Raw genomic sequence first — 27,395 nt, 5'->3', positions numbered from 1 at the left:
TTGCGATTCTAGGTCTCTTCTGGTTCCAGATGAAATTTAGGAGTGATTTCTCTAGATCTATAAGGTATGTTGATGGTATTTCTGTTGGGATTGCATTGAATCTGTATAACAGTTTTGGGAGAATGGCCATTTTCACAATGTTTGTTCTTCCTATCCATGAGCAAGGGATGTCTTTCCATTTTCTGAGATCATCTTCAATTTCCTTTTTCAGTGTATTATAATTTTCACTGTATAAGTCTTTCACTTCTTTCGTAAGAGTAATTCCTAAATATTTCATTTTTTTGCTTGCTAATGTGAAGAGTGCAGTTTCTCTTATTTCCCTCTCTGTAATTTTGTTGTTCGTGTATAGGAATGCTATTGATTTCTGAGTATTGATTTTGTATCCAGCCACATTACTGAATTTATTTATTGTATCTAAGAGTATTTCAATGGAGTTTAGGGGGTCTTCTATGTAGAGTATCATGTCATCTGCAAACAATGATAATTTAACTTCTTCTTTTCCTATCTTTACCCCTTTTATTTCTCTTTCTTGCCTAATTGCTCTGGCTAGTACTTCCAGTACTATATTAAATAGGAGTGGTGATAAAGGACATCCTTGTCTTGTGCCCGATTTTAAAGTAAAGGCTTTCAATTTTTGGCCATTTAGTATGATGCTGGCTGTTGATTTGTCATAAATGGCCTTTATTATATTGAGGTAAAGACCATTTATTCCAATTTTCTGTAAAGTTCTTATCATGAATAAGTGTTGGACCTTATCGAAGGCTTTTTCTGCATCTATAGAAATGATCATGTGATTCTTATTTTTGGCTTTATTGATATGGTGGATTACATTTATTGATTTGCGTATGTTGAACCATCTTTGCATTCCTGGGATGAATCCCACTTGGTCATGGTGTATGATCTTCTTGATGATTTGCTGGATCCTATTTGCCAATATTTTATTGAGGATTTTTGCATCTGTGTTCATTAGGGAGATCGGTCTATAGTTCTCTTTTATAGTTGGGTCTTTCTCAGGTTTTGGTACTAGAGTAATATTTGCTTCCAGGAATGACTTAGGAAGGATTGCTTCCCTTTCAATTTCATTGAATAGTTTGAGGAGTGTCGGCATTAGGTCTTCTTTATATTTCTTGTAGAATTCTGCAGTGAATCCATCTGGGCCTGGGCTCTTCTTGGTGGGTAAGGCCTTAATTACATTTTCAATTTCATTAGCAGAGATTGGGTTATTCAACAGTTTTATATCCTCTTGATCTAGCTTTGGTACTTCATATGCTTCTAAGAATCTGTCTATTTCTTCTGTGTTATCAAACTTTTGAGAGTAGAGGTTTTCGAAATAGGTGTTGATGATCCTCTGTATTTCTATTGGGTCTGTAGTCATTTCTCCTTTTTCATTTCTTATTGCATGAATTTGAGCTTTTTCTTCCCTTTTTAAAATAAGGTTGGCTAGGGGCTTATCGATTTTATTTATTCTTTCAAAGAATCAACTCTTTGATTCGTTGATTCTTTGGATTGTTTTCTTAGTCTCTATTGCATTGATTTCTGCTCTGATTTTTATAATTTCCTCTCTTCTTTTGGCTTTGGGCTTGACTTGCTCTTCTTTTTCTAGCTGTTTGAGGTGTAGCATCAAGTTGTTTATTTGTATTCGTTCTGTTTTCCTGATGTGGGAACTCAGTGCAATAAATTTTCCTCTCAGAATGGCTTTCATTGCATCCCACAGATTCCGGTAAGTTGTATCTGCATTTTCATTTTCTTTTAGGTATTGTTTAATTTCTTCTTTAATTTCTTCTGTGACCCACTGATTACTCAAGAGTGTGTTATTTAGTTTCCATGTGTTTGCGGAATTTTTGCAGTATCTTTTGTCATTAATTTCTAATTTCAGAGCGCTATGATCCGATAATATGCAAGGGATGATTTCAACTCTTTTGCATTTGCTTAAATATGTTCTGTGAGCTAATATATGGTCTATTTTAGAAAATGATCCATGTACTGCTGAGAAGAATGTGTATTCTGATGTTGTTGGGTGGAACATTCTGTATATGTCTATCAAACCCATTTGTTCACAGGTGTGATTCAGTTCTGTTATTTCTTTTCTCATTTTCTGTCTGGTTGATCTGTCCCTTGGTGTCAATGGTGTATTAAGGTCTCCTGTTACAATTGTGTTACTGATAATTTGAGTTTTCATTTCTGTTAATAATTGTTTTATATAACTGGGTGCTCTGGAGTTTGGTGCGTATATATTTAAGATAGTTATCTCTTCCTCTTGGAGTTTTCCCCTTACGAGTATGTAGTGACCTTCTTTGTCCTTTATGGTCATTGTTGGTTTAAAGTTCACGTTGTCTGCAAACAGAATGGCTACTCCTGCCTTTTTTTGGATTCCTGCTGCATGAAGAATTGTTTTCCATCCTTTGACTTTCAGTCTGTGAGTATCCTTCTGGGTTAGATGGGTTTCCTGTAAACAGCATATGGTTGGATTTTGTTTCTTGATCCATTCTGCTAGTCTGTTTCTTTTGATTGGTGCATTGAGACCATTTACATTAATGGTTATTACTGTTAAATGCTGGTTAATTGTAGGAATGTTATCTCTCTGCTGTTGCATCTTTATCTTTCTGTTCTGTTTAATTATTTTGCTTTGCTTAGTGGTTTTTTCCTTTGTGTATCTAAACTGTCTTTCAATATTTTTTGCAGGGTTGGTTTGGTGTTCATGAAGTTCTTCAGCTGTTCTTTGTCATGGAAGTATCGTATTGCACCATCTATTTTGAATGATAGTTTTGCAGGATATATCAGTCTTGGTTGGAAATCATTTTGCTTTAGGATCTGGAATACTTCACTCCATGCTCTTCTTGACTTTATCATTTGTGCTGAGAAGTCTGCTGTGATTCTGATAGGTTTTCCTTTATAAGTGATCTGTCTTTTCTCTCTGACAGCTTTTAATAATCTATTCTTGTGTTGGATTTCTGGGATGGTGATTATTATATGTCTGGGTGTAGTTTTATTTTGGTTATGGCTGTTTGGAGTTCTATATGCTTCACTGATCCTGATGTCAGTTTCTGATCTCATGCTTGGGAAATTTTCAGCTATTACTTCTCTAAATATCCTCCTGACATCCTTCATGTTGTCTCCCTCTCTTTCATTAATCCCTATCATTCTTATGTTATTCTTCTTTGCATCGTCTTGCAGTTGTTGAATTGTTGTTTCCTGATTCCTTGTTATTTTCAAAAGATCTTTCCTTTCCTGTTCACTAGCTGCAATCCTGTCTTCAAGGTCTGAAATTCTATCTTCGCTTTCATTAAGGTGGTTTTTACAACTTTCAGTGGAGTTTTTTATTTCCTGTATATCTCTGTGCATCTGCATTATGTATTCTGTTTGTTTCTTATATTGCTTGTCTAGGGATTCTATCTTTTTGTTTAGTTCCTCCAATTTTTTATCTGTGTTTTCTTTAGATATATTTAGAATCTCTTTCATTTCTTTTATCATTTCTTCTTTTATCTGGGAGATTATTTCGAGTTTGAATTTCTTTAAAGCTTCCTGGAGTTGCTTGTCAATTTCAGTGGCTATTGTGTCCGATATATGAGGTGGATGGGATATATTTTCTTCTATATACATTGCTCCTAGGGTTTCTTGAGATGGGCTGGAGGTTTGAGGTTGTAATTTGGTCTTTCATTTTGTCATTTTCCTATATTTCTGTGTTTCAAGTGTTATTTGAAAGCTTCCTCAGGATCTGTTGAAAATCCCCTTCTATGTTTGGAGCTACTGAGACTCTGGCACCGCACTACCCCAAGCCATTGGGCCTACAGAACCAGTGGCCCTCCTCTGCCTGCTCAGAACTCCGCAGTTCCAGACAGGCTGGGCCTCAGGGACACTGTGCGCCCACCTGCCCCTTGGAAGCTCCACAGTTCTTCAATCGCAGCCGGGTTAGGGTACTCACCACAGGCCACAGTGCTTCAGGAACCTGTGGACCCTCCCTGGTTGCAGAGATATCCACAGTCCTCCAGACACATGGAGAGGCCGATGCAGGTACCCCAAATCTGCCCAGCTCCTCCTCTGCAGACCAATGGCCAGGTGCGGCAGCTAAACAGGCTGGGCTAGGCTGATGGTGTGGGCCCGCCCACCCGTCGGTAGCTCAGCAATTCTCCAAGTGTAACCAGAATGGGGAGGCTGATGTGGAAGCCTCAAACTCACCTCTCCCCTTCACTGCACCTGGAAGCCTGGGGGAACTCCAGCAGTCTGGGCGGAGATATCCAGAGTCCTCCAGACACGCAGAGAGGCCGGTGAGGGCACCCCAGATCTGCCCAGCTCCTCCTCTGCAGACCTATGGCCAGGCGCGGCAGCTAAACAGGCTGGGCTAGGCTGGTAGTGTGGGCCAGCCCACCTATCGGGAGCTCAGCAGGTCTCCAAGTGAAGCCGGAATGGGGAGGCTGATGTGGAAGCCTCAAACCCACCTCTCCCCTTCACTGCACCTGGAAGCCTGGGGGAACTCCAGCAGTCTGGGCGGAGATATCCAGAGTCCTCCAGACACGCAGAGAGGCCGGTGAGGGCACCCCAGATCTGCCCAGCTCCTCCTCTGCAGACCTATGGCCAGGCGCGGCAGCTAAACAGGCTGGGCTAGGCTGGTAGTGTGGGCCAGCCCACCTATCGGGAGCTCAGCAGGTCTCCAAGTGAAGCCGGAATGGGGAGGCTGATGTGGAAGCCTCAAACCCACCTCTCCCCTTCACTGCACCTGGAAGCCTGGGGGAACTCCAGCAGTCTGGGCGGAGATATCCAGAGTCCTCCAGACACGCAGAGAGGCCGGTGAGGGCACCCCAGATCTGCCCAGCTCCTCCTCTGCAGACCTATGGCCAGGCGCGGCAGCTAAACAGGCTGGGCTAGGCTGATAGTGTGGCGCCCTGTTTGTTTTTTGAGACAGAATCTCACTAAGTTGCCTGAGCTGGCCTCAAATTTGTGTTCCTTCTGTCTCAGCCTCCTGAGAAGCTGAGATTATAGGTAGGAATGACCACACCTTGCTGACCTTCTGTTTTATTTTTTATTTAAATAAAAAAAACAGATAAGAAGGGTAGAAACAATATAGAATTTCAGAAAAATAAACAGTAAGAAATCACCAGTCGATAAGTTATATACCGGCATCTTAGAAATAGTTGCTTGAGTTACAAAATTAAGCTTACAAAGTGATATTCAAACAATGACGCTGCAAACAGTTCTGCTCAGTGATCCAACTAGAACTTAGTAATATGGTTATCAACCCTACACACTTGTTTTTTATCTTAAAGAAGGTAAGATTAAACAGAACGAAACAGTTTATAAGGAAACAATTTAAAGAAACATAGATTTCAAAGCAAGTCCACTGGAGATCTTCACTGTCTTCTTTTCTCTAGTTTTCTTCCAAATAGTTATACCCATCTTCACACATATTGAATATATACTGAACATTATAGAACTAATCAGATCATTATAGGATGATGAAGGCTTTTTAGGTCTTCAAGACCTGATTTTGGGGAAGTCAATAATGTCTACCATAATGTTTCTCAGTCTCTTCGTAGTAGCTGTCTTTATCTTTATGTATGCTGAAATTGAACATAAGAGACTAGACTAATATCAGTCTTAACAATGAATGATGGTATTGCTAGATTTCATATCATAATGCTACAGAATTAGCACTGGGTTTCTTAGTGTCTCTTCTTCTTCAGAGCATCCGTTCATTACATCGTGTATTATATAATCTGTTCCCATATGTAGTTTAGAAATTCTTCCTATGTGTGAATCTCTACATGTATATCTATCCTTTCTGTATTATAGGGAAAAACATATCAAAACAAGACAACAAAATAAATTCCTAGAAAAACATGAAATGAAAAAGACATATAGAACCATAATATTAGGTGATCTATAGTAGCTATACTTACTCTTGTTATTTTCAGTAGAATTGTCCACATCATCAGGCATAATATAATTGAACATAACATTACATAGCTATTTTAATAAAAACACAACTTTGAAGATATTGTAGGACTTGAAAGCAGTTAATAATCAAAACCAGAATGGATATCTTTTACATCTTGTCATCTTCAGAGTAGTTGTCTCCACTCCCAGACTTGATACTATCAAGCATACCAAATTCAAATGAAATCAGTCAAGGCTAAACAGCGGTCTAACAAACCAGCTTCAAATAACATCAGTCATAGTAAGACAATGTAAGTAATACAGGGTTTCAGTGTAAGTTAATAGGAAATTAAGGATAGTTACTGTGGTATAACCTGCTATTTTTGGGTTAGCTGTCTGTGCCCTCAAATCTGAGTAGACAGATTGGAACAAAATATAATCAAACTAAACAGAGTGATAAGATTACTGTGACTTTTAAATCCTGTACACTATTAACAATGTCCTCTGCCTTCCTTTTTTAGACATTTCTTCCCTTTTCCCTTTTTAAGGGTGCTTTGTGAAAGGATTTTGCCCCAGATGGGACACTGTAGCTGGTAAAGCCTTGGAGGCAGAACCAAGGGGCTCTATCTTGAGGTCATCTTCCCCGCCCCTAGGAATTTACCTGTGGCATGAAATGAATACCAATGGGCTACCTGTGCATCACTAATGCCCCAAACCTAAGCTACATGTATGCCCCCACACCACGTGTCTGGTGGAGACAATGCCAGACCCTGGAGAGAATGCCAGACCCTGGTAATGCCAGACCCTGGAGTGTCACGGGGTCTCTCCCTGCATTCTTAAAATAAAGGTCCATTTTAATTTCATACTTCTTATTTTTTCAGCCACACCAAAATCCTATCAGATGGTTCCCTTCCATGCTGAAAAATTCTGTCACTTTGTATATTTTGGGTCCCACTAACTCTTTTAGTTTTTAGATTAGGGGGCCAGCATGTTATCTGAGTGTTGCTAAACCTTTTTACCCCTGAGCTTGATCTTGAGCTGTACTCCTTTACTTACTAAAGTCACAAGCTTGTTCTTCCGTCCAGCCATGTAGCTCTACACTGCCCAAAAGTGTCATAGCTTTTCAATCTATCTGCGGCTGCTGGACGAGTCACCCCTATTTCTCTCTGGTTTCCTGTCACATATAGCATTGTTTTCTCATCTTTGACTCTCAGTTTATTAACCCTCTTTTAGGTTGAGTATATCTCCTATTCAGAGCATCTTGATGGATCCTGTCTCCTGATCTACTCTGCCTGTGTTTCTTTTTTTGTTAGTGTATCAGAGCTATCTATACTAAAGATTATAGCTTACCGTCTCTGCCTCATCTCTGCTATTCTATTCTTCTGCCATTATTTGTCCACTTTACTCTGTTCCACTGTCTGACCTGTATATTGAGGTCTCTCTGTCACTGTTGCTGAAATCCTGGTATTTTTTCCTCTCTCTCTTTCTGGAATGTCTTTCAGTATTTTTTGTAGGGTTGGGTTGGTGGCCATGAACTCTCATAGTTCCTCCTTGTCTTGGAAATACCTTGTTTCTCCATTAATTTTGAGAGAGTTTTTCTGGGTACATCAGTCTTGGTTGGAGGTTATTTTCTTTCAGGCCTTGGACTATTTCCCCCCAGGATTTTCTCAATTTAAGCGTTTGTGTTGATAAGTCTGTTGTTATTTTGATAATTTTTCCATTGTAGGTAATCTGCTTCTTTTCTCTGGCCGCTTTTAATATTCTTTTCTTGTAGTGGATTCTTGGAATCTTGATTATTATATATCTGGGTGTAGATCTGTTTTGGTTGTAGGTGGCTGGAGTACTGTATGCTTCTTTTATCTGGATATGATTTCTTTTTCCTATGCTTGGGAAGCTTTCCTTAATTATATCTGTGAATATTCTTTGTAGTTCATTTGTAGTTACTCCTGCTTCTTTGCTCAATTTTTTTATTCTTAAGTTATAAATCCTCTTGTCATCTTCTAGCCTTTGAATTGTTTCTTCCTGGTTCCTTGTTATTTTTAAGAGATCTTTTCTTTCATGATCACACACCATAAATCTCTCTTCAAGTTTCAAAAGGCTAACTTTAGTTTCTGTCAAGGCATTTTGCCAGCTTTCAATGGAGTTTTTAGTTTCCTGGTAATCTCTTTGGATCTGTTTCATGTATTCTAGATTTTGTTTATATTCTTCACCAAAGGCTTCTCTTCCTTTTCTGAGTTCCTCTGTTCTTCCACTTCTTTTTTATATCTTGCCTCACTTGGATCAGAAGTACAGTTTTAAATTCATATATGAAGGTATTTCTTTATGTCCACTGATGCTGTATCTAATATTGCATGATTACTGCACTGTTTCTCTTCTGTATTTATCTCTCTTGGGCTTATTTTTCCAGGGTCAGTGGCTGGTGGGTTTTTAAAAATTTCTATCTCTTGTCATGTTTCTGGTTTCTTTTAGACAGGTGTGTCCAGGGAGGGGGGGGTCTCTGGCCCTCTCTGTGTTGCTTAGCATCTTTCTGAAGCATGCTGACTGGGGTTTTGCTGCCCTCCCCAATTGGCTGTTATCTGAGGTATCTTAAACTCCCTCCCAGGGGCTTGGGATGGTGTGGGGATACTCATCTCAGGCTGCCCAGTCCAGACTTCAGAGTACAGGCAGGCAGGCCCAATTCCTCGAAGCTGGTCAATCATGGGAGGAAACTGTAAAGCTCTGGTTCTGTTTTTTTTGATTATTGTCTGAGGAGGTGTTTTCAGAAGCAGATTCTCTAGGCTCAGTTTGTGTCGACAGCTCCGTGGGGCTCACGTCATGCGGGCCTGGCAGCATCAAAGACACACATGCCCGCCCAAGGATCTCAGGGGCATCCGGTGGTGGGGGCCCACTCAGCACAGGTGCCATGAGCTCGGGTCCTTGTGCAAGTGGCAAGTGCAAAGGTGGTGATGCATCCCAGCAGGTCCAGTTTGGTGCCCAAGACGCTGCAACATGCCCTCCTCCTCATGCCCTATAGGACGCAGCCCGGATCTGGGGAGGCAGCAGCAGTGGTGGTGGCAGGGGCCGGGGCAGCCGGTGGGCACCGAGTCTTTCCACTCCCCCAGCCTCCAGCAGGCCCTTGGCGACAGAGTTGGAGGTGGCACCTGGAGCGCAGGGGTGTGGGGATGGCCTGTCTTGCTGGCGGCCCGAAGGTGCTCAGGGCTGCACGATGGCGCAGCCGGCTGGCAGTGTATGTTTGATTGGTTTTTCTCACCTTAGTTTCTTCTTGGGATGAGAGAATTCCTCTTCCTCTGTTTGTCGGTGTCACTCCCGGCCGGCAGGAAGGACACACAACAAAGTCTGGCAGTGGACAACCTTTTCTTTTATTTTCCTTCTCCGTACAGCCTGCCCCGGGAATCCTCCCGGCCGAAGCCTCTGTTGGTCCGCTCCCCGCGGCTCCTTGCGTGCTTCTCCCTACAGTCTGTCCCGAAGCCTCTACCGGTCCGCTCTCCGCGGCTCCTTGCGTGCTTCTTCTGCTTCTTCTTTCGTGGCGGGAGAGGCACTCACTTTCATAGGGTTACAGTGGCCAATCAGTTCAAAGCGCGCGATGCGGGCTGATTGGCTAACATCAGTTGTTGCTAGGCAGACTATCTTACAGGGCGGGTTGTGAAGCAGGAGATCTTACAGGGCGGGTTGTTTACAAGCAGGAAGCAGGAGATCTTACAGGGCGGGTTGTTTACCAAGCAGGAAGCAGGAGATCTTACAGGGCGGGTTGTTTACCAAGCAGGAAGCAGGAGATAAGCGCCATCTTAGCACACTTGATGGGAGGGGTAATCTAGCTCAGGCTTTGCTCTTTCCTACAGGCCTCACGTCCGCCAAGTAAGGCGACCGGGCTCGGGGCTGCGGCTCCCAACATCTCCCCCTTTTTTATTTTTTATGAATGTGCGCATCGTAGCCCTTCCTGGACTGGGTGCAGAGGCTTATGCCCTATGCGTAGGCCCACCGTAGGTCCTTGGCTTAGACCCTGGTCGGCCGTCCCATGGTCTGCCAAGGCCCTGAGGCCCTCGTCCTTTTTCTAGGGCCAGGCACAAACTGGACGGAACCTGGATGCACACAAGCTTGCACTCATTTCCTCTCCGTAAAGAAATCCCCTCAGAGAGAAATTTAGACCTGGGCAGCATCTAACAGTCCAGCGGCTTACGTGCAGGATGGGGTAGGGCCTGGCTTAGGTTGAGTCGCACCGGGGGAGTACGCTCTTACCCGTCATTGACTCTCCTACCCAGCTATGTCATAATTTTTTAGAGGAGGAGTGTGGGAAGCTCACCGCCCCTAGACTCGGTCGTAGGCTAGGCGAGCGAGCCATGCATATGCCTGAGGATCTTTTTGTCCATTTTGGGCTACCGCTATTTCTATTCATCTTGTTGGTTGGTCTGTGATGGATCTCCGGTAGGGCAGGTTTGATCTTCAGTCGAGGGCTTTGTTGCCCGTGTCAGTCTCTCCGGTACCCACAGTGGTTCTCGTCCCGGTGCCTGTGGGAAAACACAAACCGCGCCTCGGTTCCAGCTGATTACCGGATCCGGGCCCATCCATTGTCCTGTTAGGACATCTTTCCATTTCACCCATCCCTTATTGCTAGGGGATGGACTAGAATGCTCCATAGCTGGTGAGCGGTTATTATTGTTTAAATTTAAAAAATTGTATGTGAACAGTGCCATAGATAACCGTGCCTTTGGAGGCAGGCCTTGGCTTACTCCCCCTTTTTGTTTATATAAAACTTCTTTGAGGCTTTTGTGAGCTCTCTCAATAATTCCTTGACCTTGAGGATTGTATGGGATACCATGTTTTAATTGTCTGCCATTGATCTTAAGCAAAAGCATGGGCCTCTTGTCAAGAGTCATGTGGAGTACTGGAACCTCTTATGGAGGCTGGGGAGCAGCAGGAGCTGTGCTATCCTGTCCTCGGCCACAAATACGATTTCCTTGAGCATCATAAACTGACCTGCAATCCTCTGCCTTATGTGGACCCTTTCTGCATCGCCCACAGACGTTATACGATCCTTCATTTTTAAGGCGAGGCTTGGCGTCTGCACTATTTGGGCAGTTGCGTTTAATGTGTCCTGGGTCCCCGCAGCTGAAGCACCCCTTGGCTTTATGTTCCTCTCTAGGCCCGCGAGGTCCCCTTTGTTGCACTGCCGCAGCCAGAAGAGCTGCAACTCCCGAATTAGAAAGCGGCCCCCCTATTTCTCTGCATATTCTGATCCAGGCGTTAAGATCCTTATTCTTATGTGGGGCTATTGCTGCCTTACATTCCTTTGTGCATTGTTCGAAAATCAACTGCCTAACCAGCGGTTGAGCCACTTCCCTATCGGAAAAGATCTTATCGGCGGCATCTTGCATCCGAGCCACAAAATCAACGAATGGCTCTGTTGTGCCCTGGACTATTTTAGAAAGGCACAAGGATGCCGTTCCGGCACCACTCACCTGCTTCCAGGCGCGAAGCCCAATGGTATTGATCTGCTCATAAACTGCACCAGGGAACTGAGTCTGATTATCAGCGTGTTGGCCTTCCCCCATAAGCATGTCTCTATTCCACCCCCGGTTCCCTCGGTTAGCGTTTCTTTCCGCCTGTTCGGCAGCGAACTCGGCGTACCAGGCTCGCCAATCCAGGTAACTACCCGAGGGCAGACACGCCTTTGCCAGCTGAGTCCAGTCCGCGGGGGTGAGGGGCCCAGAAGACAGGTTCTCCAGCATGGCAATGGTGTAAGGCGCAGTCGGCCCAAAGGTTGTAACTGCATTTTTAAGTTCTCTAATCTGCTTTATTTCAAAGGGTTCCCACACATTACGTCCCTGACCCATGGCCATCTGTACAGGATATATCCCATAGGGGCCGCTATCTATCCCTGGGAACGGGTGGTCTTCATTAGACACACGACCCCCATGCCACAGCTGTCTGTGGAAATAACGTCCCGCCGGTGGCGGAGCATCGTAAGATGGCGGCCGTGGCTGAACAGAAAATGGCGGCCTGTGCGTTATTTCCTGTACTGACGGAAGAGGGGGGAGTTCCCATGCGGCGGCATCGCGGCGAGGGACCGCTTCCGGGAACGAGTTCCAGGGCGGAGCAGAAGGTTCTGTCTCCCTCCCCTGCCAGGGGGCTCTCAGAAGCTCTCTGCTTTTTCGTAAGCCTAGCTGAGCGGAGCGCAATTCGTGGCGCAACGCAGCGAAAGAGCCTTGCGTCTCCCCATCAAGCGACTTAGGCCCCTGACAGCTGGTCTCTTTGGCCTCCTCACCATTCAACCTTCCCTCGTCCTCGGAGTTGGACGACTCCGAGGCTTGAGCCCCGTCCTCCTCCTTAGCATCTTTGTTCCCCTTGACGGACCCCTCTCGGGAGCTCCCTGACTGGGCCTGCTCAAATACCCTGCGTACTTTTGTAAGCTCTTGAGAGCTTTCCCCGCAACCACCCTCACTCTTAGTGCCGCTACCTAGCATGTTTCCCATTTTTTAATATGTTACTCACCGCGTGAGGCCCAAGGAATCCGCCACTTACGCGTGAGCCTGAGAGGAGTCTACAAACCCTGTAGGTGCGCGCCACCCAGGGCCCAGGTTTATCCTCTACTCACCTGTCTTGCAGCTCTGCGTTGGAGCGTTGTCCACTGCCACGTCTCGGGGGTGATCAGCTCCCCGTACGGGCCACCAGATGTCGGTGTCACTCCCGGCCGGCAGGAAGGACACACAACAAAGTCTGGCAGTGGACAACCTTTTCTTTTATTTTCCTTCTCCGTACAGCCTGCCCCGGGAATCCTCCCGGCCGAAGCCTCTGTTGGTCCGCTCCCCGCGGCTCCTTGCGTGCTTCTCCCTACAGTCTGTCCCGAAGCCTCTACCGGTCCGCTCTCCACGGCTCCTTGCGTGCTTCTCCCTACAGTCTGTCCCGAAGCCTCTACCGGTCCGCTCTCCGCGGCTCCTTGCGTGCTTCTTCTGCTTCTTCTTTCGTGGCGGGAGAGGCACTCACTTTTATAGGGTTACAGTGGCCAATCAGTTCAAAGCGCGCGATGCGGGCTGATTGGCTAACATCAGTTGTTGCTAGGCAGACTATCTTACAGGGCGGGTTGTGAAGCAGGAGATCTTACAGGGCGGGTTGTTTACCAAGCAGGAAGCAGGAGATCTTACAGGGCAGGTTGTTTACCAAGCAGGAAGCAGGAGATCTTACAGGGCAGGTTGTTTACCAAGCAGGAAGCAGGAGATAAGCGCCATCTTAGCACACTTGATGGGAGGGGTAATCTAGCTCAGGCTTTGCTCTTTCCTACAGGCCTCATGTCCGCCAAGTAAGGCGACCGGGCTCGGGGCTGCGGCTCCCAACATCTGTTCAGGGCTCCCTATGTTGTATTATGTTGCGTTCTAAGTTGACTCTCAGGGAGTCTCTGTAGCCGGCTGTTATCTATCCGCAATCTTTGCTCCGCCCACTCTGAACTTCTGTTCTTTAAAAAAAGCCACTGTTCTTAGTCAGTTAGGCATTTAATTTAAAATTAAGTCCATTTTCAGGAGTTCTTGGTGCATGGGTTTGTTTTTGAAAATGAATTCTTATGTGATTAATGTTTGATTAAATGGCCAAGGAGGGCAAGTTTTGCTTTTGCAATGTCAAGTGAAGATAAATCATGTAAAAATTGACCAAAATTCAAAGATAAATTGAAGATTCCCTTAATTTTTGTAATATTAGCAAAGAGTAATTTGAGTTTAAAAAAAGAAACCAACTATTTCAATATATTCAAGGAAGTCATGACTTAAATTCTGATGTAGTTGCTATGGTTTAAACATGACTCCCAAAAGTTCATGTATAACCCTTAAGTTCCTTTGATAGTATTTGGAGGTGAGGTCAGATGAAGTCAGAAGGGTGAGGCCTCACAGTGGGGTTAGTGGCTTTATAAGAAGAAGAGGGAGAGACTTGGTTTGTACTGTCCCCCATTGTCACTATCTCTCCTGCCATGTGATACAGCAAAAGGACTGTTACCAGATGTAGTTCTTTGATCTAGACTCCTCAGCCTCCAGAACTTTGGGAAATTAATTTCCTTTCTTTATAAACTTCCCAGTGTCAGATATTCTATTCATATTAACACAAAATGGACCAAGACAATAGTCCTACAGGCATAGTGAATGGCTGTTTTCCATGGAACCTGAAATGGAAATAAAGAATATGTAGCCAGAGGAGCAGATGTAGATCATGATTCACAGAGCAATTCCGGCTACCACATGTGACAGTGTGCATATGAGCCCTGTGTGGCTCTCCCCAAGCCTTGGGTACAAATGCAGCACTATTAACACTGATGCCCAGACCACCACAGCTCCTGATCTCAACTTTATCTCCTATCTGGACTCTCCCTTTTTATTCAAAGGATCTCCAAAGTGGTGTTTACTTGTACTCAGAACCTTATTTGCACAACTTTTCCCCACTATTGCCTTTTCCTAAACTCCTTTGGCTACCTAAAGAATGCCTCTTGGCATAGTGTTAGTGCTATACTATGATCCTTTGGTTTGCTGTGGGATTGGGGGGCTTCTCCTTCATGCCCTTCAGGTTTATGATTCAATCTTCTCTTCATCCTGAGCTAAAACCAAAGCCTTAGACTGTGCAGGGAACAAACTCTATCTCATTCATTTGTCCCCTTTAGGTCCACTTTCCCTGTCACCTTATAATAGGAAAGATTTTCCTTCATTAAAAGTAGGTGCTCTTTGAAAGGGTTTTGGCCCAGGCAGGATTCTGTAGCCAGGAAAGCCTCAACCAGAACCAGGAAGCTCCTATCTCCCCCACCCCTAGGAATTTACCTGTGACGCCATCTTCTCACCCCTGGGAATTTACCTATGGCACCAAACCTAGGACCAATGGGCTACTGTGCATCCCTAATGCCCCCCTTAGGTTCCACCCCAAACCGAGGCTACTTACATGCCTCACTTCACGTGTTCCAAGGAGAGATTGACAACCCCGGGGTGGAGATGCCATGCCCTGGGGGGTTGGGGTGTCTCTCCCCACATTCTCAAAATAAAGGTTATTTATATTTCATACTTCTTATCTTTTCAGTCACTGCCAGTCCTCCCCCACAGTTCTATCATATGGTTCCCTGACCAGGAACAGCAGACGAGAGACTCCTGGGGCTGGTTCTCAGTTTTGGGTCCCCTGCTGTTCAGGACCAGGACCGGACTGCATCCTGCATTAATTCCTCACTTCTACACTCAGGAGCTGTAAGTTTGTCACTACCAGTTCACAAACAACACCAACCAAATTTACCACAGGTGAGCAACTCCTGGAGATAGCCACTGGGGCAGGCCCAGGTGGATTTTCTCCCCGCTTTGCATGGGTTCGTGATGCTCTCATGTCCTTTGGACAGCCCAAGGCTGGGTCTTTCTGGGCAAACCTGTGTCCACTCTGGACCGCCCACACTGAGAGACCCTCACGTTCTTTAGAGCTTTTTAAGTTCTCATGGCAGAGTTGTTACTTTACCCACATAAAGTCCACTCATAATATTGGTGATGGCCAATTATTAGGAGTCTTGGAGCCAATATAACCTGTCGGTCTGAGGTGCAAAGTGACGACTTTAAGCTTGGCAGACCACAGCCCATTGCCTCATCTGATTGTAACCCTGTGAGCTAAACCCCACACCCAGTTTTATCTCGGTGACCACTTCCTGTCCCCCTCCCCAGAAACCATACCTATCTATGGCTTATCATACTGCCCACAAGCTTACAAAACTCTCTTATCTTTGTTTTGGGAATGTGTGTCCTTTCCGGCTCCTCCAGGATCCCTCCTCCTCCCCACATTTAAAGAGATAACAGCGTCTTCCCTTGCAGCCTTTTGGGAGCTTTCTCAGTGTCTCCTTTCCTCCCTGCTTCCCCTCCCCCCCGCCATGCTGCCAGCGTCCCTTTGTTTCCTGTGTGTGCCAACCCATTCCCTGCCGTGCAGACCCATTCTATGCTGGCCCATTCTCCACCGGGGTAGAGGGCGAGCCCAGACAGTGTTGAGACATATGCATGGGACTGTTTTAAGCTGCTTTTTAAGCAGCTTTGGGCTCCTGTGTGCCACCTCCCAACTTCGCATGGTGTTTTGGCTCTCGTGCCACAATTCAGGTCCAAGCACATGTTTGGCTTTAATGCCGCACCCTAATCCATGTGCCCCACAAGCAGTTCAGGCTACACGTGGTGACTCAGCTCCACATCGGTCTGGCTGATGGCCATGTGCCTCTAAGAGCAACCCCGGCCTTGGGCTGCCTCCCAGCCCCACTGCTGCTATGAGCCAGCCCCTGCGCCGTGAGCCCACCATCGTGGCCACCATGAGCCTGCCCGCCGTTGCGGCCAGCACTGCCCCCGCCACCGTTGCCTCCACCTTGCTTGTTTCTGGGCGCCATCCCAGCCCCTCCCCTGTGCACCATTGTTGCCACCACCTTACACTTTCCTGGGGGAGTCTAGCCCGCCGCTGCGCACTGCGTCCCAGTGCTCACCCTGCCCACTCTGCATGTTCCACCTACTCGCTGCATGCCAGAGAGATCTCAGCCCCCACCCCCAAACGCGGGTGCGGCTCTCTACAAGCACCCTCTGTCTGTCTCAGAGTTCCATCTCCCAGGCAGGCGCCTTTCCCAGGCAGGCCTCTGCCAAACACAAGTGCCGCTTTAAACACAGGCACAGATAGGCAGCAGATCGGCAGCTCCGCTCAAGGCATGCTTTTTTTTACAATTCAGCTCCGCTCAAGAGAGGCTATTTTTTTTATTACAATTCTCAAACCATTTAATCAAGGTTACTGGCCACCTGATAATTTTACCAGCCTTGTTTATCAATCAAAGCCTTGACTAATCTCCTATTTTAACAACTAAAATTAAGAGATATTTATCAATTTCTTTTGCTGTAGACCACCAGTAATGTTATATGTTAAACTTATTGCCTGTATTATACTGTGTTGTCACCGATCTCCTGTTTAACAACTAAGGTTATAAATTCCTTTTTGCTGCAAACCACTAGCTCTGTTCCAAGACAAGGGTTTTGTTGAAAGTTTTACTGTTGTCTGAAAACCAAAAAAAAAAAAAAAGGTAATTGGTAAGATAAAAAGTTGTAGAAAAGCTTGAAAAGAAAGAAGATAGGAAAGAAAGCTCAACTTGAGGGTATATATAGAAAGTTGTAGAAGGCTTGAGAGGATGTAAGTTATAGAAGAAAACTTGAGGGTATATAAAAAGTTGTAAAAGGCTCGAGAGGAAGCTCAAGAGATGTAAATTTTACTTGAGGGTATACAGAAAGTTGTAGAAGGCTTGAGAGGATGTAGGACTTGAGGATATATAGTAAGTTGTAAAAGGCTCAAGAGAAAGATAAAAGTTGTAAAAAGCTCAAGAAGATGTAAACTTTATTTGTCTTGGTTCATACTACTGCAAATAACAACTTTAAAAACTAAATGTGTTCAAAACTTGACAGTATTAGATCAATTTTGATAGATTTATTCATAAGATTGGTAAACCTTTACTGCAAAATGTTTCCATTAAGATTTTACTTCAAAAGACAAAAGGCAGACTAAAGCCTTTTTTGGGCAGACTAAAGCCTTTTTGTTAAATATGTAATTCCACGCAACACCCTAAAAGCGATATGCCATCCAGATAAAGCCTGCTCTCTAATCTAAAATGCCAATATTAAACTCCTACATACTTATTTAATTCTACAGATACCTTTTACTGTAGTCTAAATCCCAAATTAAAAGGCAAAACTTGACCTTCAAACCTTAGAGAGATCTTGATATGGTTTTTCATATTTTAAAACTTATAACACTTGCAGTTCTGAGACAGGTAAACCTACACAAGGTAGAGCTGCCTGGGCTCCCCCTGCCCCATGGACCACACTCAAATGCAGCAGAGGGCATTGGACCAAGAGAGTGCCCCATCCTGGCATTCTTTGAGACCTTACTCCAGAGCTACTGAACTGTCCTAGCCACCAGAGAGTGGGTAAGCCATCCTAACTTGTAGCCCTCACAGGAAATGTCGACACTGCCAGATTCATCACTGACAGAAAATTGCTGCCGAAGACTGAGAGAGCTCAGGGCCAGCAGCCCCCTTTGTGGGTGTCCGTCTCAGAGTTCAAGTTCCACTAAAACTCCCAGGTAAGACATTTTCTATATTTGTGGACATAGAGGCCATATATACAGAGTTCTTCCTGAGTTTTCAGGCTGCTATATTAAGTCCTCAATCTCTATGATGGGTTATTGATGTCAACCTATGCCATTTATAAACAGGGCTTATTTCGTGCAGGTCCCAGTCCTAAATCTTAAAATGCTTTCACTCCCTTGTTTTTATGCAGGCTCACTTAGACACACTGAGTCCTCAGCAGCTTCCACCTGTTTTCACTGGTGGACCTCTCCTCAGTGATATAAGACCACCCCCTTCCTTTCTTATTCACCAATTTCTCAGGTAACCCTGGTCAAGACTGACAGATACATTTTGTCTTCTCACTTTGTTTATACTTTTTCAGGACACATAAAAGCCTTTCCCACAACCAGGTAAACTGCTGATACAACCGGATTACAGCGACCCATGCCTAAATCAAAGCTGCTAGGCTGCCATCTGGTTTCATATCACTCAGGCTAAGAGGTGCCCTTCCAGCCCTAAATCTGATCACTCTGAGTGGTCATCTCATCTTCTGTCACCCACCTGTCTCCATTTCATGAAGGCCTTGCAGCCACAGTTAACAGGCTAAGTCATGTTTTGTTATCCACTTTGGTTCCTAATTTCTTACGTTCTATTAATGATCATTTTTGCAGCAGGACTCTTGACAGTCTTTCCCAAAGACTCCCACATCATGCGTAAGATAATCTTCATAATGTTCTATGTGATGACTGTCGTAGTTCTTTCTACCTCAGCTGTCTGGTTAAACGTGACATCCCTAAAAGCCTAAGCCCTTACTTTCCCTATACTGGTAGAGCCACCACCTTCCTACTCCCCTTATTTTTTCCAGTTCAACTCTTAAACCAGAGACAAGTTTTACACACCTACCCTCTTAAGTTTTATGCTTTCAGATGGGGGAGTAATCACCTCTCATAACAACATTTCTCCTAACCTCACACTTAATTTTCAGAATTCTGCCTTACCGTGGAACATGTCTAAATCAAAGGCACCTTTCCCTCTACCTCACCTGGGTCTTAAATATGACAGTGCCATGTCTCCTCATAACATCTTGTCTCTTTGTTTTTCCAGTCTAACATACATACATTCACCAGTGAAGTTGTCCTGGCTAAAACACCTGGCACCAGCTTCTATCTGGGCATTAACCATCATCCTGTCAACTCCCCTAGACCCCAGTACAGTGCCCTCAGCCAGTAGTAAGTAGTTAAAGAGAGAAATCTTTGCCCCTTTTCATAATAATAATCATAAGATGGGATATGAAAGAGTTTTGGCCCAGGCCGGACTCTGTAGTCAGGAAAGCCTCAACCGGAAGCAGGAAGCCCCTCTCTCCCCCGCCCCTAGGAATTTACCTGTGACACCATCTTCCCGCCCCTGGGAATTTACCTATGGCACCAAACCTAGGACCAATGGGCTACCTGTGTATCCCTAATGCCTCCCTTAGGTTCCACCCCAAACCGAGGCTACTTATGTGCCTCACTCCATGTGTTCCACGGAGATCGCTGACCCCGGGGTGGAGATGCCATGCCCCAGGGGATTGGGGTGTCTCTCCCTGCATTCTCAAAATAAAGGTCATTTATATTTCATACTTCTTATCTTTTCAGCCGCCACCGGTCCTTCCCCACAGTTCTGTCACTCTTTATGATGATCATTCAGAGTGATTTCTCCAAAGGTCACTAGGTCACCAAGTCTGTAAATTACAATCTACTTTGACCCAGGACATTGTGTGCAGATGCAGTTTTACATGAAAAATTGGAAATGTAAGTCAATAGAGAAATATACAAATCAGTGCAATGGTGAGTTTTAAAGTCAAGCTTAAAGTTCAAATGGAATTCACCCAGAAGCAGTAAAAATTTTTTAATTGAACTTTGAGATTTTATGCTGGCCTTGATAAATAAGGTTCTTTTTTGTTTAACCTTTACTCATCTGTACTACCATTGAACACTGTAAAAAAGACTGAAAGACCGCAGAAACTTAAAAGTAGAATATTCAACATTTTAGCCCTCCAGGAGTAACCCTGAGAAAATTAAAACTATCTATCTCCCCCTCACATGTGCTTGCAGGGTCTCTGTTTACTTAGTAACACCTGATTTTTAAGCAGATATGTTGTGTGGTGTCTTATACAGGTATAATTTTATTAACTAGTCCTCCATATGTGGACATTTAGGTTATGAAATATTATATTGAGAAACAGCAAGGTTAAGTCATAAATAACTGAATGCTTACTAATGTTACATTGCACTTTTGAACAAAGTCAGATCTGAATACTTTCTGTTCTCATGACTCTTAATCAATAGAAATGCAGGAAAGCATCATTAAGAAGGATCCTGCTTTGTAGAGGACCACCTGAATGACTCTTGAAAGAAAAGTAATTGTCTCCATTTTAGCCAAACCTGGCCCTATTTCCATGTATTGATATGTACAGAGCTGGTTAAATTTTGTCTTTATCCCCTCAATTGGCTTTAATCAATGCAAATGGGTCTAGTCAGATGCTGATATGTAGTTGTTAAAACAGTGCAAAGGTCAGTGCAGCTTGTAGCTCTCAAGTAATTGTGTGAGCAAGGCTGAGTGATCCCATGCTGTTGGCAGAGAATGAGCCTCAAGAAAAGCCATGACTTCTCAGGACTTGCAATTATACATCAAAACTGAAGCACTGGCCCCAACACTACTGTCCCAATTTGTGACATGTAGATTACACCTTCTGCATATCTTTTTCTCTGCATATTGCAGAGGTGAATTCTGGCCTTCCTCCCTGGCCCAGCTCACAGCACTTATGTACTTCATGCTGCTCTCGGGTCACTCACCCCTGAGCCACTCCCTTCCTCACGAATCCCGTTTTGGCCCTAGGTCAAGACCTTTGTACCAATTAGTCATTATTCTGTCTGGCTCTAAGACTCCCTTGGCTCCCCCAGCATCTTGGATATGTATTTGTGTCATGGGTTGCACTGGAAGTGGTAGATTGGAATTAAGTTGCTAGAATATCAATAACTTTTCCTTGGGATTACAAATGAAAGCTTCACCAACCGTGATGAGGTCTGGGAAGGGCTTTCTATAGTGTTCATTCCTGTTCTTCCCAGGTTCATTGTGTGCTTTAATTCTGTTCCATGTGTCTCTCATTCTTTTCTTGGGAACCAGTTGCCAGCAATAAGTAGCAGAGCATCAGAGGCTGTACTCAAGACTTTGAGCACAATTCTGGGTCACATCTCCTAATGTTCTTTCCATCAAAGAAAATATCATGAGAAACTCAAAGTCCATGGATGCGTAATACACTCCCTAATTCATGAAAAGTATTATAAAATGTAAAAGGATGAGAGAGAGAGAGAGAGAGAGAGAGAGAGAGAGGAAGAAGAGGAGGAGAAAGGGGAGGAAGGGGAGGAGGAAATTCATTTCACCATCCCCTTTTTCAACTCTCACTGCAACCCCACCCCACGCCACCTGGGGAAAGGTGTTTCTCTCTTCCCTGAACTCAGCCAGCTCCTTCCCTCTCTGAGGCTGTTTGCACTATATTACACTCTGCTATCAATGTACTGGTAGCTTTAGCACTTCAATTTTCCTTTCCAGAGGACTCCAGTGACATGATAGCTGTTCTTTACCTTTAATTTTTTTCAGTCCTTTATTTTATTTTATTTTTAATGATCTAAACCCTTAGAGCATCCACTGACTTAAGGATAGATCTGAAAGCCTTCAGATTCACCTTCAAATCAATAAAAAACTTTTATTTTCCTTCAGTACTGTGAAACCTGCCAAAAGATAAAAAACTAATTAATTTGCTTTGCATTTGCTCAATAGAAATAATGGGCAGGAGGCAACAAATGAGAAATAAATTTAATAGAACTTTGAAAATTGGGAATTAAGATGAATTGGATTCGGTGCATATCTGAATTTAACAGCTTTTATTTTCTAAGGCTTTTAAGCTAATTTTATTTTTCTTTTGTTATATCATGACATGCAGGGCAGTCAGTGGACTGTGAATTTGCCTAATGTACTACAGACATCATGTGGAGTAGCCCCTAACTCTGCAAAGAGGAAAAGGGCAAACATAAATGCAGGCTTTGGGGTGCTAGATCCAGGAGACCCTCTGCTCTCAGGTTCATGGGTGAGGGTAACTGGTTGGGGGAGTGGGACTCAAGTCATTGTACTTTTTGCTTATGAGAGAAGGGAAGGAGAAAGGGACTGGGGCTTTGGGAAGAAGTTCTGCTGCTTCCTTCTTCCACAGGGGTAGGGGAAGATTCAGGAACCACTTTTCTGGTGGGATAGGAGGAGAGAGAGGCTTGCCAACCATGCCCCGTGGACCCAAAATAATAGGGCAGGGCTGTCTGCACAGCTCAGGAGCACATCATGGTTGTCATCATGATGAACATTATGGCGGCGGTTAGCAGGTCAGAGTCAGTAGTAAATGCTTCACCACTTGAGCTCATGTAGCTCTCACAGGAACCCTGGCAGTAAGGACTGTCATCATTTTCAAGTTAAAAATGAGTTCATGGAGAAGTAGACAGCTGTTGAAGGAGTCACCCAGGAAGTGAGACATTTGAGCTTAAGTGCGTCTGACAGTGGTCCTTGTGTGCTTAACCATTAAGCTCCACTGCCTACAGCAGAGGGATGAAGAATCCTGGCGAGAGGCACTAAATCCTGAAAGACTTGGGATGATTTTGGAGTACAGAGCTCAGTGGTAAAATGTAAGTTCCCCCATAAGTAACCAAGATTTAAAGGTGTAAAAAGAAGCCAAGAAAAATCCTGGCTTTCTGTTTGAACAGAAGAAAAAGCTGCCTTTTCATTAGTTGTTGTAACTACTGCTTTGTTACTGGAGATTGAACCATGGGCCTTCTCAGTGAGCAATATCTCCATCTATTTTTATTTTTTATATTTTATTTTGATTCAGTGTCTCATCAAGTTGCTAAATTGGCCAGGTTGCTCTTGAACTTGCAATTCTTCTGTTATACACTAACAAAAAGAGCTTCGTTATGTTTGTGTTATGTTTGCCAATGTCCAAGTTATATGACCAAATTACCTGTAGCACTGTCACACTGTTCTGTATGAGCCATCTTCCTGGGTGACCTAATTGATATGTTAACCATTGCTCCCCTCTGCAAAGGACTGTAAATTCCTGGGAATCTGAACTAATTGATATGTTAATCATTGCTGCCCTCTGCAAAGGACAGATGTTATCTAAAATTGAGTGCTAAAATTAGTTGACAGACGATTGTAAATTCCTGATAGACCTCTCTGTCCTCTGCAAAGGGAAACACAGGTCTTCCTCATTCCTTAGCGGGTCAAGGACTTCCTTATTTCCTGATCTACGCCCATAAGCCATTCACTTTGTAATTGCTCTTTCTTAAAAAAGTCTGTGAAAGTTTTGAGCCAGTTACACAGCTTTGTGAACTCCAACTGCCCTGTGTCCCTGGTATCAGGTAAAATAAATCAGCGATGCTTTTTTTAAAAAAACATGTCTTGCCCTATTTTTGGACACCATTGGGGGGGGGGGCTCGTTTTGGACCACAAGAACTTCTATTTCAATTTCTCAGAGTGTTGGGGTTATAGTAGGTGTGCCATTGTGTCCAGATATAATAGCTTATTTGCAAAAAAAAAAAGATTAACATCAACAATAAAACAAAAAATTATAAAACTTAAAAATTCTTAATTTTTAACTTCAAAAATAAAGATGAAGAACAAGTTTCTTTTTGAGAAATGTATGTATTTTAAAAACTAAGACCTTTTTTCTGTTTTGCTTTTTTTTAAATTAAAAAAAAACTAAGTCTGTCTGAAGTTATCTTGTACTTTGTTTTTAAGGGGAAATTAGAATACTTCATATGCATTTGATATTTATTTTCCAAATTAATGTTGAACTATTTTTCTATCATATCTTTACTCTGAAAGACTTATATGGAATTTTAAGTCATGTAACTTGACCAGGAAAAAAATAGAGTGAAAGATTATTAAATAATGTTTACAAAATTATTGTGTGTGTGTAAAGACATTATTTTTTACTTTGTTGTCTAGGATTTGTACTATATTCGTAACAGAAAGTCTAAAAATAGTATCAACAAACTTGGCTTTCTAAACTACACTTTCTGTAGAGACTTCCTGCATTTTTTTTTTTTTTTTTTTTTTTTTTTTTTGGTACCGGGAACAAACTCAGGATCTTGTGCTTGCCAGGCAGGTGCTTATGCTGCTGAGTTATATCCCTGTTTCCCAACTCTTGCAATTTTAATGGAAATTTGTTCTCTTCAGCCACAATTTTAAATCTTCAGCCACATGGAGTGTTCCATGCAACACTCGGCCACTGCCAGCACCCTTGCGACCTGGACCTCTTGCCTGCTCATCCCTGCCACTATGGAGGACATGAACAAGTACAGCATTATAGAAGAGTTCACCAAGGGGTCTAAGGTCAATGCAAGCAAGAACTAGCAGGATGACAGTAAGGTGTTTACTGGAAACTTGAGCTGGAATACAAGCAAGAAATATCTGACTGAATGTTCCTCTTGATTTGGGGAAGTTGTAGACCTCACAATTAAAACAGACCCAGTCACTGTGTAAGACTGGTGTCGCGAAGAAGACCCCAAGGACTCAGCTCTCATGTAAGAACAAAGGGGTTTTATTTTCCGTGCGCACGGGGTCCTCCAAACAAGTGGGAATGGAGAACCCCGTACTCGAGCAGGGCTGTGTCTTTTAAGGCCTAAAACCGCAAAGCAAGCAAGCATTGTTACAGAAGCCAATCATAGCGATTAGAGCTGGGCTGATTGTGAGCTGTCCTTAAGGGATTGGGTTTCTTTGTGGGGCGAGGGGGGTGTCTCCCGAGAAGGGGTGGCACTTCTTAGGAACGGGCGTTTGTCCCATGACTGAGAAAACAGCCTGTTTATCTCAAATGGCCCAGAAACACTGGGTCCTGTGGGGGTGGAGCTGCACATAGTTTTGAAACTCACACCACGAGGCCTCCTGAATAGAAAAGTCTAACAGCAATTAACACCCTTAATTACCTTACTTTAGCACCACAACCATTCTATTTGTAGAGAGCAACAATGGTTAGCATATCAATTAGGTAAGATTTTACAATTCTTTACAGAGGAGAGCATTGATTAACATATCAATCCTTTGCCCAGAGGAAAAGGAAGACACACATTTACAGTAAGGCCAAGTTACAGGTATTGCTATGATATAAATGAAGCTACTTTTGTGAAGAAGGTACAATCTAATACAATCTGATGCAATTAACACAATTTGTGACAGGGCTACCGGGTAGGGAAGACCCGGGTTGTCAGGAGCTATTACCTCAGGCCTTTGTTTTATGGCCTTTAGGAAGTTAAAACTTAACCTAGTTAGATTTGAAGGGAGAAGGGGAGGGGAAGCAGCAGATGGAACGAGCTTTCTTGGTCTCTTCAACTGGAAGACCAAGAGGACTTGGATTTGTGCTTTTCAAAGATGTTGCTAGTACTGATAAAGTTTTGGAACTAAAAGTCCACAAACTAAGTGGCCCAGAAAGGCCAAAGTTTTAAAAGAGAAAGAACCCCCTAAAAACATGTTAGTGGATGGATTGGACCCAGATACTTCTGAACAAATTAAAGAATATTTTGGGGGAACAGGGACAGCCCATCCTGGTGCAGGCATATACACCAAGCTAGGCAGGAACAGAGACAGCAGGTCGTGGTGCAGGCACACTGGCCTATGCAGGAACTGTGGAAAAGTCCAAAGCATCAATGAGAAGCCAGCAGCTGGTAAAGTAGGTGAGCCAGTGTTGTGCTCTGGCCCAGAAGCATGTGGAACAGAAGCAGGAAGGGGATGCCACTTTATATCAAAGGGCTCTGGGAGAGCTCGTGCATTAGAAGACCAGTCTCAGCACCTATCTCTAGAGGCCAAGATCAGCACCATACCCAACACAAATACCAAGTTGCCTGGAGTACATAGCACATTTCTGGGATCTAACGTGGACACTACCATAGAACAGGGGACACCAAAGGACTCTACTACTTTTATTTTCATGTTTGTCTGATTGGTTATTCTTTTTCTGCCTGGTTGGGGGCTTTGGGTTTTTTGGTGATTATTTTTGTTTTCTCTTTTACTTTTTTCATTATTATATTCTTTATTTTTCACTATTTGAGTTTCTTACCTTTCTTCTGGGTTTCATCTACTTATATTCATTCTCTCTTCAATTATATCTTATTGTTTTTCATGTGAGTAAACACTGTTTCTTCTCTTTCAGGTTCACTTCAATACTACATTTCTCCTTCATTCTTTCTCTCCTGTGTCCTCCAGTTTTGCAACTGGGTCAGTCTTTGAGTGATCATCCCTTGCTCTCCAGCCTTGCTCCTATTATATTTGACCACTTTTGACTCTCTAATTTGTCTCCCTTTCCTCTAAATGTCTCCACCCCCCATAGGGTAAAATCACTCCACTGAGGGAGAATTCATTGCATACAAGTTCCTGATATATATTGTGTATGTTGGAATTCATTATATAACTGTAGACTTTGCTCCTGTCATTAAACGTATCAGGTTAATAGTTACCACAGTTTGTGAGCAGCTAGGCTGTACTTGAGACTACTGTTACTGCTAAATATTAAACTAGCCAGGATATCATATATGTTATAATCAGCTTTTCTTTCTTTTTTGGTAGTGAGGATCAAACTCATGACCTTGTGCTTGCCAAGCAGGCATTTGTGCTGCTGAACTAAACCCCTCAAAGATGTTGCTAGTACTGATAAATATCTGTTCCTCAGAAATATCTTCTAAATGTAGCTGATTCTTGATCTTTACATCTATCACAAGAACCTGCCTTCCTGCCATCTTTATTAAGGTTGAAAATTTGCTATTTGGTTTACCATCTAGCAAAATTCAATCCCAGACCCCAGCTCATCCAAGACAAGTCCAGAGCACAATGAAATAGAGCCCTATAACCAGTTTTTGTCCTTATATGATAGCACTATGATTGTATGGGGCCACAGCCCAAAGGACTAGATGGTAAACCAAATAGCAAATTTTCAACCTTAATAAAGATGGCAGGAAGGCAGGTTCTTGTGATAGATGTAAAGATTAAGAATCAGCTACATTTAGAAGATATTTCTGAGGAACAGATATTTCCCAGGGAAACTTGGTATTAGTGATAAAGCTATCTAATATAGGAAATCAACAAATATCAACACAGAAAACTACAACAAAAACAGCAATATAGAAAATACAAATTGACAAGATGCAGGAGCAAAATTCAATCCCAGACCCCAGCTCATCCAAGACAAGTCCAGAGCACAATGAAATAGAGGAAATTGGACTTCCTGCCATGCTTGGCCGTCTCCAGGGATTTGGGCTGGTCTGTGCCCTCAATTCTGGAGACTGGGCAGCCTGGGGTGAGTGTCCCTGCACCATCCCGAGCCTGGGAGTTTGGGATCCTTGCTCCCACTGGCCGGGGAACTTCACAGCTTCCTGCTGCACTG

General features: G+C 43.7%; 1 long non-coding RNA gene across 1 annotated transcript in view; it reads left to right on the top strand.

The window, feature by feature from the left end:
• Positions 1–26,556, top strand: part of LOC134474049 (uncharacterized) — a 68,560-nt gene extending 42,004 nt beyond the window's left edge. Inside the window, exons 2-4 of the long non-coding RNA XR_010044624.1 lie at positions 14,911–15,122; positions 17,825–23,382; positions 24,203–26,556. This is a non-coding gene — a long non-coding RNA (uncharacterized LOC134474049). The remainder of the gene's footprint in view (positions 1–14,910; positions 15,123–17,824; positions 23,383–24,202) is intronic.
• Positions 26,557–27,395: the final 839 nt, after the last annotated feature.

This window comes from Cavia porcellus, unplaced genomic scaffold (assembly GCF_034190915.1).
Source record: "Cavia porcellus strain 051 isolate PalLab524CR breed Dunkin Hartley unplaced genomic scaffold, mCavPor4.1 scaffold_30, whole genome shotgun sequence".
Taxonomy (NCBI): domain Eukaryota; kingdom Metazoa; phylum Chordata; class Mammalia; order Rodentia; family Caviidae; genus Cavia; species Cavia porcellus.
This window is presented reverse-complemented; position numbering and strand designations above follow the sequence as displayed.